The sequence below is a fragment of the Phyllobates terribilis genome, unplaced genomic scaffold (genome assembly GCF_046119375.1).
Source record: "Phyllobates terribilis strain yellow unplaced genomic scaffold, ASM4611937v1 Scaffold_29__1_contigs__length_15306474, whole genome shotgun sequence".
NCBI lineage: Eukaryota > Metazoa > Chordata > Amphibia > Anura > Dendrobatidae > Phyllobates > Phyllobates terribilis.
In genome coordinates this window covers 8,975,795-8,995,639 of record NW_027362789.1, presented here as the reverse complement: position 1 = coordinate 8,995,639, position 19,845 = coordinate 8,975,795, and the positions used below count along the sequence as shown (strand labels likewise).

General features: G+C 36.4%; 1 protein-coding gene across 1 annotated transcript in view; it reads right to left on the bottom strand.

Moving 5' to 3' along the window:
• Positions 1-19,845, bottom strand: part of LOC141178661 (uncharacterized) — a 201,270-nt gene that overhangs the window by 133,971 nt on the left and 47,454 nt on the right. The gene's annotated exons all lie outside the window — the stretch shown is intronic.

The window sequence follows — 19,845 nt, the reverse complement described above, 5'->3', positions numbered from 1 at the left end:
ATATTTAAAATCACCCTGGGAACCTTCTTAGGATGTCTTGACAGTGCTATACTGCGATTTCCAGCCCACAATTCAAAAGTAAAGTTTCTTAAAGAGACAGTACCCTTTCATATAAAATGGCCAAACATAACCTTATACCATTGCCCACTACAATTATAAACGCCATACATATTTAAAATCACCCTGGGAACCTCCCCAGGGTGTCCTGAAAATGCTATACTGCGATATCCATCCCACAATTCAAAAGTGAAATTTCTTAAAGAGACAGTACACTTTCATATAAAATGGCCAAAAATAACCTTATATTATTGCCCACTACAATTATAAACCCCATACATATTTAAAATCACCCTGGGAACCTTCTTAGGATGTCTTGACAGTGCTATACTGCGATTTCCAGCCCCCAATTCAAAAGTTAAGTTTCTTAAAGAGACAGTACACTTTCATATAAAATGGCCAAAAATAACCTTATACCATTGCCCACTAAATTATAAACCCCACACATATTTAAAATAACCCTGGGAACCTTCCCAGGGTGTCCTGTAAATGCTATACTGCGATTTCCAGCCCCCAATTCAAAAGTAAAGTTTCTTAAAGAGACAGTACACTTTCATATAAAATGGCCAAAAATAACCTTATACCATTGCCCACTACAATTATAAACCCCATACATATTTAAAATCACCCTGGGAACCTTCTTAGGGTTTCTTGACAGTGCTATACTGCAATTTCCAGCCCCCAATTCAAAAGGTAAGTTTCTTAAAGAGACAGTACCCTTTCATATAAAATGGCCAAAAATATCCTTATACCATTGCCCACTACAATTATAAACCCCATACATATTTAAAATCACCCTGGGAACCTTCTTAGGGTGTCTTGACAGTGCTATACTGCAATTTCCAGCCCCCAATTCAAAAGTGAAATTTCTTAAAGAGACAGTACACTTTCATATAAAATGGCCAAAAATAACCTTATACCATTGCCCACTACAATTATAAACCCCATACATATTTAAAATCACCCTGGGAACCTTGTTAGGATGTCTTGACAGTGCTATACTGCGATTTCCAGCCCACAATTCAAAAGTGAAATTTCTTAAAGAGACAGTACACTTTCATATAAAATGGCCAAAAATAACCTTATACCATTGCCCACTACAATTATAAACCCCATACATATTTAAAATCACTCTGGGAATCTCCCCAGTGTGTCCTGAAAATGCTGTACTGCGATTTCCAGCCCCCAATTCAAAAGTGAAATTTCTTAAAGAGACAGTACACTTTCATATAAAATGGCCAAAAATAACCTTATACCATTGCCCACTACACTTATAAACCCAATACATATTTATAATCACCCTGGGAACCTTCTTAGGGTGTCTTGACAGTGCTATACTGCGATTTCCAGCCCCCAATTCAAAAGTGAAATTTCTTAAAGAGACAGTACACTTTCATATAAAATGGCCAAAAATAACCTTATACCATTGCCCACTACAATTATAAACCCCATACATATTTAAAATCACCCTGGGAACCTTCTTAAGATGTCTTGACAGTGCTATACTGCGATTTCCAGCCCACAATTCAAAAGTGAAATTTCTTAAAGAGACAGTACACTTTCATATAAAATGGCCAAAAATAACCTTATACCATTGCCCACTAAAATTATAAACCCCATACATATTTAAAATCACCCTGGGAACCTCCCCAGGGTGTCCTGAAAATGCTATACTGCGATTTCCAGCCCCCAATTCAAAAGTTACGTTCTTAAAGAGACAGTACACTTTCATATAAAATGGCCAAAAATAACCTTTTACCATTGCCCACTACAATTATAAACCCCATACATATTTAAAATCACCCTGGGAACCTTCTTAGGATGTCTTGACAGTGCTATACTGCAATTTCCAGCCCCCAATTCAAAAGTGAAATTTCTTGAAGAGACAGTACACTTTCATATAAAATGGCCAAAAATAACCTTATACCATTGCCCACTACAATTATAAACCCCATACATATTTAAAATCACCCTGGGAACCTCCCCAGGATGTCCTGAAAATGCTATACTGCGATTTCCAGCCCCCAATTCAAAAGTGAAATTTCTTAAAGAGACAGTACACTTTCATATAAAATGGCCAAAAATAACCTTATACCATTGCCCACTACAATTATAAACCCCATACATATTTAAAATCACCCTGGGAACCTTCTTATAGTGTCTTGACAGTGCTATACTGCAATTTCCAGCCCCCAATTCAAAAGTTAAGTTTCTTAAAGAGACAGTACACTCTCATATAAAATGGCCAAAAATAACCTTATACCATTGCCCACTACAATTATAAACCCCATACATATTTAAAATCACCTTGGGAACCTTCTTAGGGTGTCTTGACAGTGCTATACTGCGATTTCCAGCCCCCAATTCAAAAGTTAAGCTTCTTAAAGAGACAGTACACTTTCATATAAAATGGCCAAAAATAACCTTATACCATTGCCCCTACAATTTTAAACCCCATACATATTTAAAATCACCCTGGGAACCTTCTTAGGATGTCTTGACAGTGCTATACTGCGATTTCCAGCCCACAATTCAAAAGTGAAATTTCTTAAAGAGACAGTACACTTTCATATAAAATGGCCAAAAATAACCTTATACCATTGACAACTACAATTATAAACCCCATACATATTTAAAATCACCCTGGGAATCTCCCCAGTGTGTCCTGAAAATGCTGTACTGCGATTTCCAGCCCCCAATTCAAAAGTGAAATTTCTTAAAGAGACAGTACACTTTCATATAAAATGGCCAAAAATAACCTTATACCATTGCCCACTACAATTATAAACCCAATACATATTTAAAATCACCCTGGGAAACTTCTTAGGGTGTCTTGACAGTGCTATACTGCGATTTCCAGCCCCCAATTCAAAAGTGAAATTTCTTAAAGAGACAGTACACTTTTATATAAAATGGCCAAAAATAACCTTATACCATTGCCCACTACAATTATAAACCCCATACATATTTAAAATCACCCTGGGAACCTTCTTAGGGTTTCTTGACAGTGCAATACTGCGATTTCCAGCCCCCAATTTAAAAGGTAAGTTTCTTAAAGAGACAGTACACTTTCATATAAAATGGCCAAAAATAACCTTATACCATTGCCCACTACAATTATAAACCCCATACATATTTTAAATCACCCTGGGAACCTTCTTATGGTTTCTTGACAGTGCTATACTGCGATTTCCAGCCCCCAATTCAAAAGTTAAGTTTCTTAAAGAGACAGTACACTTTCATATAAAATGGCCAAAAATAAACCTTATACCATTGCCCACTACAATTATAAACCCCATACATATTTAAAATCACCCTGGGAACCTTCTTAGGATGTCTTGACAGTGCTATACTGCGATTTCCAGCCCACAATTCAAAAGTGAAATTTCTTAAAGAGACAGTACACTTTCATATAAAATGGCCAAAAATAACCTTATACCATTGACAACTACAATTATAAACCCCATACATATTTAAAATCACCCTGGGAATCTCCCCAGTGTGTCCTGAAAATGCTGTACTGCGATTTCCAGCCCCCAATTCAAAAGTGAAATTTCTTAAAGAGACAGTACACTTTCATATAAAATGGCCAAAAATAACCTTATACCATTGCCCACTACAATTATAAACCCCATACATATTTAAAATCACCCTGGGAACCTCCCCAGGGTGTCGTGAAAATGCTATACTGCGATTTCCAGCCCCCAATTCAAAAGTTACGTTCTTAAAGAGACAGTACACTTTCATATAAAATGGCCAAAAATAACCTTTTACCATTGCCCACTACAATTATAAACCCCATACATATTTAAAATCACCCTGGGAACCTTCTTAGGGTGTCTTGACAGTGCTATACTGCAATTTCCAGCCCCCAATTCAAAAGTGAAATTTCTTGAAGAGACAGTACACTTTCATATAAAATGGCCAAAAATAACCTTATACCATTGCCCACTACAATTATAAACCCCATACATATTTAAAATCACCCTGGGAACCTTCTTATAGTGCCTTGACAGTGCTATACTGCGATTTCCAGCCCCCAATTCAAAAGTGAAGTTTCTTAAAGAGACAGTACACTTTCATATAAAATGGCCAAAAATAACCTTATACCATTGCCCACTAAAATTATAAACCCCATACATATTTAAAATCACCCTGGGAACCTCCCCAGGGTGTCCTGAAAATGCTATACTGCGATTTCCAGCCCCCAATTCAAAAGTTACGTTCTTAAAGAGACAGTACACTTTCATATAAAATGGCCAAAAATAACCTTTTACCATTGCCCACTACAATTATAAACCCCATACATATTTAAAATCACCCTGGGAACCTTCTTAGGGTTTCTTGACAGTGCTATACTGCGATTTCCAGCCCCCAATTCAAAAGTGAAATTTCTTAAAGAGACAGTACACTTTCATATAAAATGACCAAAAATAACCTTATACCATTGCCCACTACAATTATAAACCCCATACATATTTAAAATCACCCTGGGAACCTTCTTAGGATGTCCTGAAAATGCTATACTGCAATTTCCAGCCCCCAATTCAAAAGTGAAATTTCTTGAAGAGACAGTACACTTTCATATAAAATGGCCAAAAATAACCTTATACCATTGCCCACTACAATTATAAACCCCATACATATTTAAAATCACCCTGGGAACCTCCCCAGGATGTCCTGAAAATGCTATACTGCGATTTCCAGCCCCCAATTCAAAAGTGAAATTTCTTAAAGAGACAGTACACTTTCATATAAAATGGCCAAAAATAACCTTATACCATTGCCCACTACAATTATAAACCCCATACATATTTAAAATCACCCTGGGAACCTTCTTATAGTGTCTTGACAGTGCTATACTGCAATTTCCAGCCCCCAATTCAAAAGTTAAGTTTCTTAAAGAGACAGTACACTCTCATATAAAATGGCCAAAAATAACCTTATACCATTGCCCACTACAATTATAAACCCCATACATATTTAAAATCACCCTGGGAACCTTCTTAGGATGTCTTGACAGTGCTATACTGCGATTTCCAGCCCCCAATTCAAAAGTTTAATTTCTTAAAGAGACAGTACACTTTCATATAAAATGGCCAAAAATAACCTTATACCATTGCCCACTACAATTATAAACCCCATACATATTTAAAATCACCCTGGGAACCTTCTTAGGGTTTCTTGACAGTGCTATACTGCGATTTCCAGCCCCCAATTCAAAAGTTTAATTTCTTAAAGAGACAGTACACTTTCATATAAAATGGCCAAAAATAACCTTATATCATTGCCCACTACAATTATAAACCCCATACATATTTAAAATCACCCTGGGAACCTTCTTAGGGTTTCTTGACAGTGCAATACTGCGATTTCCAGCCCCCAATTCAAAAGGTAAGTTTCTTAAAGAGACAGTACAGTTTCATATAAAATGGCCAAAAATTACCTTATACGATTGACAACTACAATTATAAACCCCATACATATTTAAAATCACCCTGGGAACCTTCTTAGGATGTCTTGACAGTGCTATACTGCGATTTCCAGCCCACAATTCAAAAGTGAAATTTCTTAAAGAGACAGTACACTTTCATATAAAATGGCCAAAAATAACCTTATACCATTGCCCACTAAAATTATAAACCCCATACATATTTAAAATCACCCTGGGATCCTTCCCAGGGTGTCCTGTAAATGCTATACTGCGATTTCCAGCCCCCAATTCACCATTAAAGTTTCTTAAAGAGACAGTACACTTTCATATAAAATGGCCAAAAATAACCTTATATCATTGCCCACTACAATTATAAACCCCATACATATTTAAAATCACCCTGGGAACCTTCTTAGGGTGTCTTGACAGTGCTATACTGCGATTTCCAGCCCACAATTCAAAAGTGAAATTTCTTAAAGAGACAGTACACTTTCATATAAAATGGCCAAAAATAACCTTATACCATTGACAACTAAAATTATAAACCCCATACATATTTAAAATCACCCTGGGAACCTTCTTAGGATGTCTTGACAGTACTATACTGCGATTTCCAGCCCACAATTCAAAAGTAAAGTTTCTTAAAGAGACAGTACCCTTTCATATAAAATGGGCAAAAATAACCTTATACCATTGCCCACTACAATTATAAACCCCATACATATTTAAAATCACCCTGGGAACCTTCTTAGGGTTTCTTGACAGTGCTATACTGCGATTTCCAGCCCACAATTCAAAAGTGAAATTTCTTAAAGAGACAGTACACTTTCATATAAAATGGCCAAAAATAACCTTATATTATTGCCCACTACAATTATAAACCCCATACATATTTAAAATCACCCTGGGAACCTTCTTAGGATGTCTTGACAGTGCTATACTGCGATTTCCAGCCCCCAATTCAAAAGTTAAGTTTCTTAAAGAGACAGTACACTTTCATATAAAATGGCCAAAAATAACCTTATACCATTGCCCACTACAATTATAAACCCCATACATATTTAAAATAACCCTGGGAACCTTCCCAGGGTGTCCTGTAAATGCTATACTGCGATTTCCAACCCCCAATTCAAAAGTAAAGTTTCTTAAAGAGACAGTACACTTTCATATAAAATGGCCAAAAATAACCTTATACCATTGCCCACTACAATTATAAACCCCATACATATTTAAAATCACCCTGGGAACCTTCTTAGGGTTTCTTGACAGTGCTATACTGCAATTTCCAGCCCCCAATTCAAAAGGTAAGTTTCTTAAAGAGACAGTACCCTTTCATATAAAATGGCCAAAAATATCCTTATACCATTGCCCACTACAATTATAAACCCCATACATATTTAAAATCACCCTGGGAACCTCCCCAGGGTGTCCTGAAAATGCTATACTGCGATATCCATCCCACAATTCAAAAGTGAAATTTCTTAAAGAGACAGTACACTTTCTTATAAAATGGCCAAAAATAACCTTATACCATTGCCCACTACAATTATAAACCCCATACATATTTAAAATCACTCTGGGAATCTCCCCAGTGTGTCCTGAAAATGCTGTACTGCGATTTCCAGCCCCCAATTCAAAAGTGAAATTTCTTAAAGAGACAGTACACTTTCATATAAAATGGCCAAAAATAATCTTATACCATTGCCCACTACAATTATAAACCCCATACATATTTAAAATCACCCTGGGAACCTTCTTAAGATGTCTTGACAGTGCTATACTGCGATTTCCAGCCCCCAATTCAAAAGTTAAGCTTCTTAAAGAGACAGTACACTTTCATATAAAATGGCCAAAAATAAACCTTATACCATTGCCCACTACAATTATAAACCCCATACATATTTAAAATCACCCTGGGAACCTTCTTAGGATGTCTTGACAGTGCTATACTGCGATTTCCAGCCCACAATTCAAAAGTGAAATTTCTTAAAGAGACAGTACACTTTCATATAAAATGGCCAAAAATAACCTTATACCATTGCCCACTAAAATTATAAACCCCATACATATTTAAAATCACCCTGGGAACCTCCCCAGGGTGTCCTGAAAATGCTATACTGCGATTTCCAGCCCCCAATTCAAAAGTTACGTTCTTAAAGAGACAGTACACTTTCATATAAAATGGCCAAAAATAACCTTTTACCATTGCCCACTACAATTATAAACCCCATACATATTTAAAATCACCCTGGGAACCTTCTTAGGGTTTCTTGACAGTGCTATACTGCGATTTCCAGCCCCCAATTCAAAAGTGAAATTTCTTAAAGAGACAGTACACTTTCATATAAAATGGCCAAAAATAACCTTATACCATTGCCCACTACAATTATAAACCCCATACATATTTAAAATCACCCTGGGAACCTCCCCAGGATGTCCTGAAAATGCTATACTGCGATTTCCAGCCCCCAATTCAAAAGTGAAATTTCTTAAAGAGACAGTACACTTTCATATAAAATGGCCAAAAATAACCTTATACCATTGCCCACTACAATTATAAACCCCATATATATTTAAAATCACCCTGGGAACCTTCTTATAGTGTCTTGACAGTGCTATACTGCAATTTCCAGCCCCCAATTCAAAAGTTAAGTTTCTTAAAGAGACAGTACACTCTCATATAAAATGGCCAAAAATAACCTTATACCATTGCCCACTACAATTATAAACCCCATACATATTTAAAATCACCCTGGGAACCTTCTTAGGGTGTCTTGACAGTGCTATACTGCGATTTCCAGCCCCCAATTCAAAAGTTAAGCTTCTTGAAGAGACAGTACACTTTCATATAAAATGGCCAAAAATAACCTTATACCATTGCCCACTAAAATTATAAACCCCATACATATTTAAAATCACCCTGGGAACCTTCCCAGGGTGTCCTGAAAATGCTATACTGCGAGTTCCAGCCCCCAATTCAATAGTGAAATTTCTTAAAGAGACAGTACACTTTCATATAAAATGGCCAAAAATAACCTTATACCATTGACAACTAAAATTATAAACCCCATACATATTTAAAATCACCCTGGGAACCTCCCCAGGGTGTCCTGAAAATGCTATACTGCGATTTCCAGCCCCAATTCAAAAGTTAAGATTCTTAAAGAGACAGTACACTTTCATATAAAATGGCCAAAAATAACCTTATACCATTGACAACTAAAATTATAAACCCCATACATATTTAAAATCACCCTGGGAACCTTCTTAGGATGTCTTGACAGTGCTATACTGCGATTTCCAGCCCACAATTCAAAAGTAAAGTTTCTTAAAGAGACAGTACCCTTTCATATAAAATGGGCAAAAATAACCTTATACCATTGCCCACTACAATTATAAACCCCATACATATTTAAAATCACCCTGGGAACCTTCTTAGGGTTTCTTGACAGTGCTATACTGCGATTTCCAGCCCACAATTCAAAAGTGAAATTTCTTAAAGAGACAGTACCCTTTCATATAAAATGGCCAAACATAACCTTATACCATTGCCCACTACAATTATAAACGCCATACATATTTAAAATCACCCTGGGAACCTCCCCAGGGTGTCCTGAAAATGCTATACTGCGATATCCATCCCACAATTCAAAAGTGAAATTTCTTAAAGAGACAGTACACTTTCATATAAAATGGCCAAAAATAACCTTATATTATTGCCCACTACAATTATAAACCCCATACATATTTAAAATCACCCTGGGAACCTTCTTAGGATGTCTTGACAGTGCTATACTGCGATTTCCAGCCCCCAATTCAAAAGTTAAGTTTCTTAAAGAGACAGTACACTTTCATATAAAATGGCCAAAAATAACCTTATACCATTGCCCACTAAATTATAAACCCCACACATATTTAAAATAACCCTGGGAACCTTCCCAGGGTGTCCTGTAAATGCTATACTGCGATTTCCAGGGCCCAATTCAAAAGTAAAGTTTCTTAAAGAGACAGTACACTTTCATATAAAATGGCCAAAAATAACCTTATACCATTGCCCACTACAATTATAAACCCCATACATATTTAAAATCACCCTGGGAACCTTCTTAGGGTTTCTTGACAGTGCTATACTGCAATTTCCAGCCCCCAATTCAAAAGGTAAGTTTCTTAAAGAGACAGTACCCTTTCATATAAAATGGCCAAAAATATCCTTATACCATTGCCCACTACAATTATAAACCCCATACATATTTAAAATCACCCTGGGAACCTTCTTAGGGTGTCTTGACAGTGCTATACTGCAATTTCCAGCCCCCAATTCAAAAGTGAAATTTCTTAAAGAGACAGTACACTTTCATATAAAATGGCCAAAAATAACCTTATACCATTGCCCACTACAATTATAAACCCCATACATATTTAAAATCACCCTGGGAACCTTGTTAGGATGTCTTGACAGTGCTATACTGCGATTTCCAGCCCACAATTCAAAAGTGAAATTTCTTAAAGAGACAGTACACTTTCATATAAAATGGCCAAAAATAACCTTATACCATTGCCCACTACAATTATAAACCCCATACATATTTAAAATCACTCTGGGAATCTCCCCAGTGTGTCCTGAAAATGCTGTACTGCGATTTCCAGCCCCCAATTCAAAAGTGAAATTTCTTAAAGAGACAGTACACTTTCATATAAAATGGCCAAAAATAACCTTATACCATTGCCCACTACACTTATAAACCCAATACATATTTATAATCACCCTGGGAACCTTCTTAGGGTGTCTTGACAGTGCTATACTGCGATTTCCAGCCCCCAATTCAAAAGTGAAATTTCTTAAAGAGACAGTACACTTTCATATAAAATGGCCAAAAATAACCTTATACCATTGCCCACTACAATTATAAACCCCATACATATTTAAAATCACCCTGGGAACCTTCTTAAGATGTCTTGACAGTGCTATACTGCGATTTCCAGCCCACAATTCAAAAGTGAAATTTCTTAAAGAGACAGTACACTTTCATATAAAATGGCCAAAAATAACCTTATACCATTGCCCACTAAAATTATAAACCCCATACATATTTAAAATCACCCTGGGAACCTCCCCAGGGTGTCCTGAAAATGCTATACTGCGATTTCCAGCCCCCAATTCAAAAGTTACGTTCTTAAAGAGACAGTACACTTTCATATAAAATGGCCAAAAATAACCTTTTACCATTGCCCACTACAATTATAAACCCCATACATATTTAAAATCACCCTGGGAACCTTCTTAGGGTTTCTTGACAGTGCTATACTGCGATTTCCAGCCCCCAATTCAAAAGTGAAATTTCTTAAAGAGACAGTACACTTTCATATAAAATGGCCAAAAATAACCTTATACCATTGCCCACTACAATTATAAACCCCATACATATTTAAAATCACCCTGGGAACCTTCTTAGGATGTCTTGACAGTGCTATACTGCAATTTCCAGCCCCCAATTCAAAAGTGAAATTTCTTGAAGAGACAGTACACTTTCATATAAAATGGCCAAAAATAACCTTATACCATTGCCCACTACAATTATAAACCCCATACATATTTAAAATCACCCTGGGAACCTCCCCAGGATGTCCTGAAAATGCTATACTGCGATTTCCAGCCCCCAATTCAAAAGTGAAATTTCTTAAAGAGACAGTACACTTTCATATAAAATGGCCAAAAATAACCTTATACCATTGCCCACTACAATTATAAACCCCATACATATTTAAAATCACCCTGGGAACCTTCTTATAGTGTCTTGACAGTGCTATACTGCAATTTCCAGCCCCCAATTCAAAAGTTAAGTTTCTTAAAGAGACAGTACACTCTCATATAAAATGGCCAAAAATAACCTTATACCATTGCCCACTACAATTATAAACCCCATACATATTTAAAATCACCTTGGGAACCTTCTTAGGGTGTCTTGACAGTGCTATACTGCGATTTCCAGCCCCCAATTCAAAAGTTAAGCTTCTTAAAGAGACAGTACACTTTCATATAAAATGGCCAAAAATAACCTTATACCATTGCCCCTACAATTTTAAACCCCATACATATTTAAAATCACCCTGGGAACCTTCTTAGGATGTCTTGACAGTGCTATACTGCGATTTCCAGCCCACAATTCAAAAGTGAAATTTCTTAAAGAGACAGTACACTTTCATATAAAATGGCCAAAAATAACCTTATACCATTGACAACTACAATTATAAACCCCATACATATTTAAAATCACCCTGGGAATCTCCCCAGTGTGTCCTGAAAATGCTGTACTGCGATTTCCAGCCCCCAATTCAAAAGTGAAATTTCTTAAAGAGACAGTACACTTTCATATAAAATGGCCAAAAATAACCTTATACCATTGCCCACTACAATTATAAACCCAATACATATTTAAAATCACCCTGGGAAACTTCTTAGGGTGTCTTGACAGTGCTATACTGCGATTTCCAGCCCCCAATTCAAAAGTGAAATTTCTTAAAGAGACAGTACACTTTTATATAAAATGGCCAAAAATAACCTTATACCATTGCCCACTACAATTATAAACCCCATACATATTTAAAATCACCCTGGGAACCTTCTTAGGGTTTCTTGACAGTGCAATACTGCGATTTCCAGCCCCCAATTTAAAAGGTAAGTTTCTTAAAGAGACAGTACACTTTCATATAAAATGGCCAAAAATAACCTTATACCATTGCCCACTACAATTATAAACCCCATACATATTTTAAATCACCCTGGGAACCTTCTTATGGTTTCTTGACAGTGCTATACTGCGATTTCCAGCCCCCAATTCAAAAGTTAAGTTTCTTAAAGAGACAGTACACTTTCATATAAAATGGCCAAAAATAAACCTTATACCATTGCCCACTACAATTATAAACCCCATACATATTTAAAATCACCCTGGGAACCTTCTTAGGATGTCTTGACAGTGCTATACTGCGATTTCCAGCCCACAATTCAAAAGTGAAATTTCTTAAAGAGACAGTACACTTTCATATAAAATGGCCAAAAATAACCTTATACCATTGACAACTACAATTATAAACCCCATACATATTTAAAATCACCCTGGGAATCTCCCCAGTGTGTCCTGAAAATGCTGTACTGCGATTTCCAGCCCCCAATTCAAAAGTGAAATTTCTTAAAGAGACAGTACACTTTCATATAAAATGGCCAAAAATAACCTTATACCATTGCCCACTACAATTATAAACCCCATACATATTTAAAATCACCCTGGGAACCTCCCCAGGGTGTCGTGAAAATGCTATACTGCGATTTCCAGCCCCCAATTCAAAAGTTACGTTCTTAAAGAGACAGTACACTTTCATATAAAATGGCCAAAAATAACCTTTTACCATTGCCCACTACAATTATAAACCCCATACATATTTAAAATCACCCTGGGAACCTCCTTAGGGTGTCTTGACAGTGCTATACTGCAATTTCCAGCCCCCAATTCAAAAGTGAAATTTCTTGAAGAGACAGTACACTTTCATATAAAATGGCCAAAAATAACCTTATACCATTGCCCACTACAATTATAAACCCCATACATATTTAAAATCACCCTGGGAACCTTCTTATAGTGCCTTGACAGTGCTATACTGCGATTTCCAGCCCCCAATTCAAAAGTGAAGTTTCTTAAAGAGACAGTACACTTTCATATAAAATGGCCAAAAATAACCTTATACCATTGCCCACTACAATTATAAACCCCATACATATTTAAAATCACCCTGGGAACCTTCTTAGGATGTCTTGACAGTGCTATACTGCGATTTCCAGCCCACAATTCAAAAGTGAAATTTCTTAAAGAGACAGTACACTTTCATATAAAATGGCCAAAAATAACCTTATACCATTGCCCACTAAAATTATAAACCCCATACATATTTAAAATCACCCTGGGAACCTCCCCAGGGTGTCCTGAAAATGCTATACTGCGATTTCCAGCCCCCAATTCAAAAGTTACGTTCTTAAAGAGACAGTACACTTTCATATAAAATGGCCAAAAATAACCTTTTACCATTGCCCACTACAATTATAAACCCCATACATATTTAAAATCACCCTGGGAACCTTCTTAGGGTTTCTTGACAGTGCTATACTGCGATTTCCAGCCCCCAATTCAAAAGTGAAATTTCTTAAAGAGACAGTACACTTTCATATAAAATGGCCAAAAATAACCTTATACCATTGCCCACTACAATTATAAACCCCATACATATTTAAAATCACCCTGGGAACCTTCTTAGGATGTCCTGAAAATGCTATACTGCAATTTCCAGCCCCCAATTCAAAAGTGAAATTTCTTGAAGAGACAGTACACTTTCATATAAAATGGCCAAAAATAACCTTATACCATTGCCCACTACAATTATAAACCCCATACATATTTAAAATCACCCTGGGAACCTCCCCAGGATGTCCTGAAAATGCTATACTGCGATTTCCAGCCCCCAATTCAAAAGTGAAATTTCTTAAAGAGACAGTACACTTTCATATAAAATGGCCAAAAATAACCTTATACCATTGCCCACTACAATTATAAACCCCATACATATTTAAAATCACCCTGGGAACCTTCTTATAGTGTCTTGACAGTGCTATACTGCAATTTCCAGCCCCCAATTCAAAAGTTAAGTTTCTTAAAGAGACAGTACACTCTCATATAAAATGGCCAAAAATAACCTTATACCATTGCCCACTACAATTATAAACCCCATACATATTTAAAATCACCCTGGGAACCTTCTTAGGATGTCTTGACAGTGCTATACTGCGATTTCCAGCCCCCAATTCAAAAGTTTAATTTCTTAAAGAGACAGTACACTTTCATATAAAATGGCCAAAAATAACCTTATACCATTGCCCACTACAATTATAAACCCCATACATATTTAAAATCACCCTGGGAACCTTCTTAGGGTTTCTTGACAGTGCTATACTGCGATTTCCAGCCCCCAATTCAAAAGTTTAATTTCTTAAAGAGACAGTACACTTTCATATAAAATGGCCAAAAATAACCTTATATCATTGCCCACTACAATTATAAACCCCATACATATTTAAAATCACCCTGGGAACCTTCTTAGGGTTTCTTGACAGTGCAATACTGCGATTTCCAGCCCCCAATTCAAAAGGTAAGTTTCTTAAAGAGACAGTACAGTTTCATATAAAATGGCCAAAAATTACCTTATACGATTGACAACTACAATTATAAACCCCATACATATTTAAAATCACCCTGGGAACCTTCTTAGGATGTCTTGACAGTGCTATACTGCGATTTCCAGCCCACAATTCAAAAGTGAAATTTCTTAAAGAGACAGTACACTTTCATATAAAATGGCCAAAAATAACCTTATACCATTGCCCACTAAAATTATAAACCCCATACATATTTAAAATCACCCTGGGATCCTTCCCAGGGTGTCCTGTAAATGCTATACTGCGATTTCCAGCCCCCAATTCACCATTAAAGTTTCTTAAAGAGACAGTACACTTTCATATAAAATGGCCAAAAATAACCTTATACCATTGACAACTAAAATTATAAACCCCATACATATTTAAAATCACCCTGGGAACCTTCTTAGGATGTCTTGACAGTACTATACTGCGATTTCCAGCCCACAATTCAAAAGTAAAGTTTCTTAAAGAGACAGTACCCTTTCATATAAAATGGGCAAAAATAACCTTATACCATTGCCACTACAATTATAAACCCCATACATATTTAAAATCACCCTGGGAACCTTCTTAGGGTGTCTTGACAGTGCTATACTGCGATTTCCAGCCCCCAATTCAAAAGTTTAATTTCTTAAAGAGACAGTACACTTTCATATAAAATGGCCAAAAATAACCTTATACCATTGCCCACTACAATTATAAACCCCATACATATTTAAAATCACCCTGGGAACCTTCTCAGGGTGTCTTGACAGTGCTATACTGCGATTTCCAGCCCCCAATTGAAAAGGTAAGTTTCTTAAAGAGACAGTACACTTTCATATAAAATGGCCAAAAATTACCTTATACCATTGCCACTACAATTATAAACCCCATACATATTTAAAATCACCCTGGGAACCTTCTTAGGGTGTCTTGACAGTGCTATACTGCGATTTCCAGCCCACAATTCAAAAGTGAAATTTCTTAAAGAGACAGTACACTTTCATATAAAATGGCCAAAAATAACCTTATACCATTGCCCACTACAATTATAAACGCCATACATATTTAAAATCACCCTGGGAACCTCCCCAGGGTGTCCTGAAAATGCTATACTGCGATATCCATCCCACAATTCAAAAGTGAAATTTCTTAAAGAGACAGTACACTTTCATATAAAATGGCCAAAAATAACCTTATACCATTGACAACTACAATTATAAACCCCATACATATTTAAAATCACCCTGGGAACCTTCTTAGGATGTCTTGACAGTGCTATACTGCGATTTCCAGCCCACAATTCAAAAGTGAAATTTCTTAAAGAGACAGTACACTTTCATATAAAATGGCCAAAAATAACCTTATACCATTGCCCACTACAATTATAAACGCCATACATATTTAAAATCACCCTGGGAACCTCCCCAGGGTGTCCTGAAAATGCTATACTGCGATATCCATCCCACAATTCAAAAGTGAAATTTCTTAAAGAGACAGTACACTTTCATATAAAATGGCCAAAAATAACCTTATACCATTGCCAACTACAATTATAAACCCCATACATATTTAAAATCACCCTGGGAACCTCCCCAGGGTGTCCTGAAAATGCTATACTGCGATATCCATCCCACAATTCAAAAGTGAAATTTCTTAAAGAGACAGTACCCTTTCATATAAAATGGCCAAAAATAACCTTATACCATTGCCCACTACAATTATAAACCCCATACATATTTAAAATCACCCTGGGAACCTTCTTAGGGTGTCTAGACAGTGCTATACTGCGATTTCCAGCCCCCATTTCAAAAGTGAAGTTTCTTAAAGAGACAGTACACTTTCACATAAAATGGCCAAGAATAACCTTATACCATTGCCCACTACAATTATAAACCCCACACATATTTAAAATCACCCTGGGAATCTCCCCAGTGTGTCCTGAAAATGCTGTACTGCGATTTCCAGCCCCCAATTCAATAGTGACAATTCTTAAAGAGACAGTACACTTTCATATAAAATGGCCAAAAATAACCTTATACCATTGCCCACTACAATTATAAACCCCACACATATTTAAAATCACCCTGGGATCCTTCCCAGGATGTCCTGTAAATGCTATACTGCGAATTCTAGCCCCCAATTCAAAATTAAAGTTTCTTAAAGAGACAGTACACTTTCATATAAAATGGCCAAAAATAACCTTATGCCATTGCCAACTACAATTATAAACCCCATACATATTTAAAATCACCCTGGGAACCTTCTTAGGGTGTCTTCACAGTGCTATACTGCAATTTCCAGCCCCCAATTCAAAATTAAAGTTTCTTAAAGAGACAGTACACTTTCATATAAAATGGCCAAAAATAACCTTATACCATTGCCCACTACAATTATAAACCCCATACATATTTAAAATCACCCTGGGAACCTTCCCAGGGTGTCCTGAAAATGCTATACTGCGAGTTCCAGCCCCCAATTCAATAGTGAAGTTTCTTAAAGAGACAGTACAGTTTCATATAAAATGGCCAAAAATTACCTTATACCATTGACAACTACAATTATAAACCCCATACATATTGAAAATCACCATGGGAACCTTCCCAGGGTGTCCTGAAAATGCTATACTGCGATTTCCAGCCCACAATTCAAAAGTGAAATTCCTTAAAGAGACAGTACACTTTCATATAAAATGGCCAAAAATAACCTTATATCATTGCCCACTACAATTATAAACCCCATACATATTTAAAATCACCCTGGGAACCTTCTTAGGGTGTCTTGACAGTGATATACTGCGATTTCCAGCCCACAATTCAAAAGTTTAATTTCTTAAAGAGACAGTACACTTTCATATAAAATGGCCAAAAATAACCTTATACCATTGCCCACTACAATTATAAACCCCTTACATATTTAAAATCACCCTGGGAACCTTCTTAGGGTGTCTTGACAGTGATATACTGCGATTTCCAGCCCCCAATTCAAAAGTGAAGTTTCTTAAAGAGACAGTACACTTTCATATAAAATGGCCAAAAATAACCTAATACCATTGCCCACTACAATTATAAACCCCATACATATTTAAAATCACCCTGGGAACCTTCCCAGGGTGTCCTGAAAATGCTATACTGCGAGTTCCAGCCCCCAATTCAATAGTGAAGTTTCTTAAAGAGACAGTACACTTTCATATAAAATGGCCAAAAATAACCTTATATCATTGCCCACTACAATTATAAACCCCATACATATTTAAAATCACCCTGGGAACCTTCTTAGGGTGTCCTGAAAATGCTATACTGCGATTTCCAGCCCCAATTCAAAAGTTAAGATTCTTAAAGAGACAGTACACTTTCATATAAAATGGCCAAAAATAACCTTATACCATTGACAACTAAAATTATAAACCCCATACATATTTAAAATCACCCTGGGAACCTTCTTAGGATGTCTTGACAGTGCTATACTGCGATTTCCAGCCCACAATTCAAAAGTAAAGTTTCTTAAAGAGACAGTACCCTTTCATATAAAATGGCCAAAAATAACCTTATACCATTGCCCACTACAATTATAAACCCCATACATATTTAAAATCACCCTGGGAACCTTCTTAGGGTTTCTTGACAGTGCTATACGGCGATATCCATCCCACAATTCAAAAGTGAAATTTCTTAAAGAGACAGTACACTTTCATATAAAATGGCCGAAAATAACCTTATATTATTGCCCACTACAATTATAAACCCCATACATATTTAAAATCACCCTGGGAACCTTCTTAGGATGTCTTGACAGTGCTATACTGCGATTTCCAGCCCCCAATTCAAAAGTTAAGTTTCTTAAAGAGACAGTACACTTTCATATAAAATGGCCAAAAATAACCTTATACCATTGCCCACTAAATTATAAACCCCACACATATTTAAAATAACCCTGGGAACCTTCCCAGGGTGTCCTGTAAATGCTATACTGCGATTTCCAGCCCCCAATTCAAAAGTAAAGTTTCTTAAAGAGACAGTACCCTTTCATATAAAATGGCCAAAAATATCCTTATACCATTGCCCACTACAATTATAAACCCCATACATATTTAAAATCACCCTGGGAACCTCCCCAGGGTGTCCTGAAAATGCTATACTGCGATATCCATCCCACAATTCAAAAGTGAAATTTCTTAAAGAGACAGTACACTTTCATATAAAATGGCCAAAAATAACCTTATACCATTGCCAACTACAATTATAAACCCCATACATATTTAAAATCACCCTGGGAACCTCCCCAGGGTGTCCTGAAAATGCTATACTGCAATTTCCAACCCCCAATTCAAAAGTGAAATTTCTTAAAGAGACAGTACACTTTCTTATAAAATGGCCAAAAATAATCTTATACCATTGCCCACTACAATTATAAACCCCATACATATTTAAAATCACCCTGGGAACCTTCTTAGGGTGTCTTGACAGTGCTATACTGCAATTTCCAGCCCCCAATTCAAAAGTGAAATTTCTTAAAGAGACAGTACACTTTCATATAAAATGGCCAAAAATAACTTTATACCATTGCCCACTACAATTATAAACCCCATACATATTTAAAATCACCCTGGGAACCTTGTTAGGATGTCTTGACAGTGCTATACTGCGATTTCCAGCCCACAATTCAAAAGTGAAATTTCTTAAAGAGACAGTACACTTTCATATAAAATGGCCAAAAATAACCTTATACCATTGCCCACTACAATTATAAACCCCATACATATTTAAAATCACTCTGGGAATCTCCCCAGTGTGTCCTGAAAATGCTGTACTGCGATTTCCAGCCCCCAATTCAAAAGTGAAATTTCTTAAAGAGACAGTACACTTTCATATAAAATGGCCAAAAATAACCTTATACCATTGCCCACTACAATTATCAACCCCATACATATTTAAAATCACCCTGGGAACCTTCTTAAGATGTCTTGACAGTGCTATACTGCGATTTCCAGCCCCCAATTCAAAAGTTACGTTCTTAAAGAGACAGTACACTTTCATATAAAATGGCCAAAAATAACCTTTTACCATTGCCCACTACAATTATAAACCCCATACATATTTAAAATCACCCTGGGAACCTTCTTAGGGTT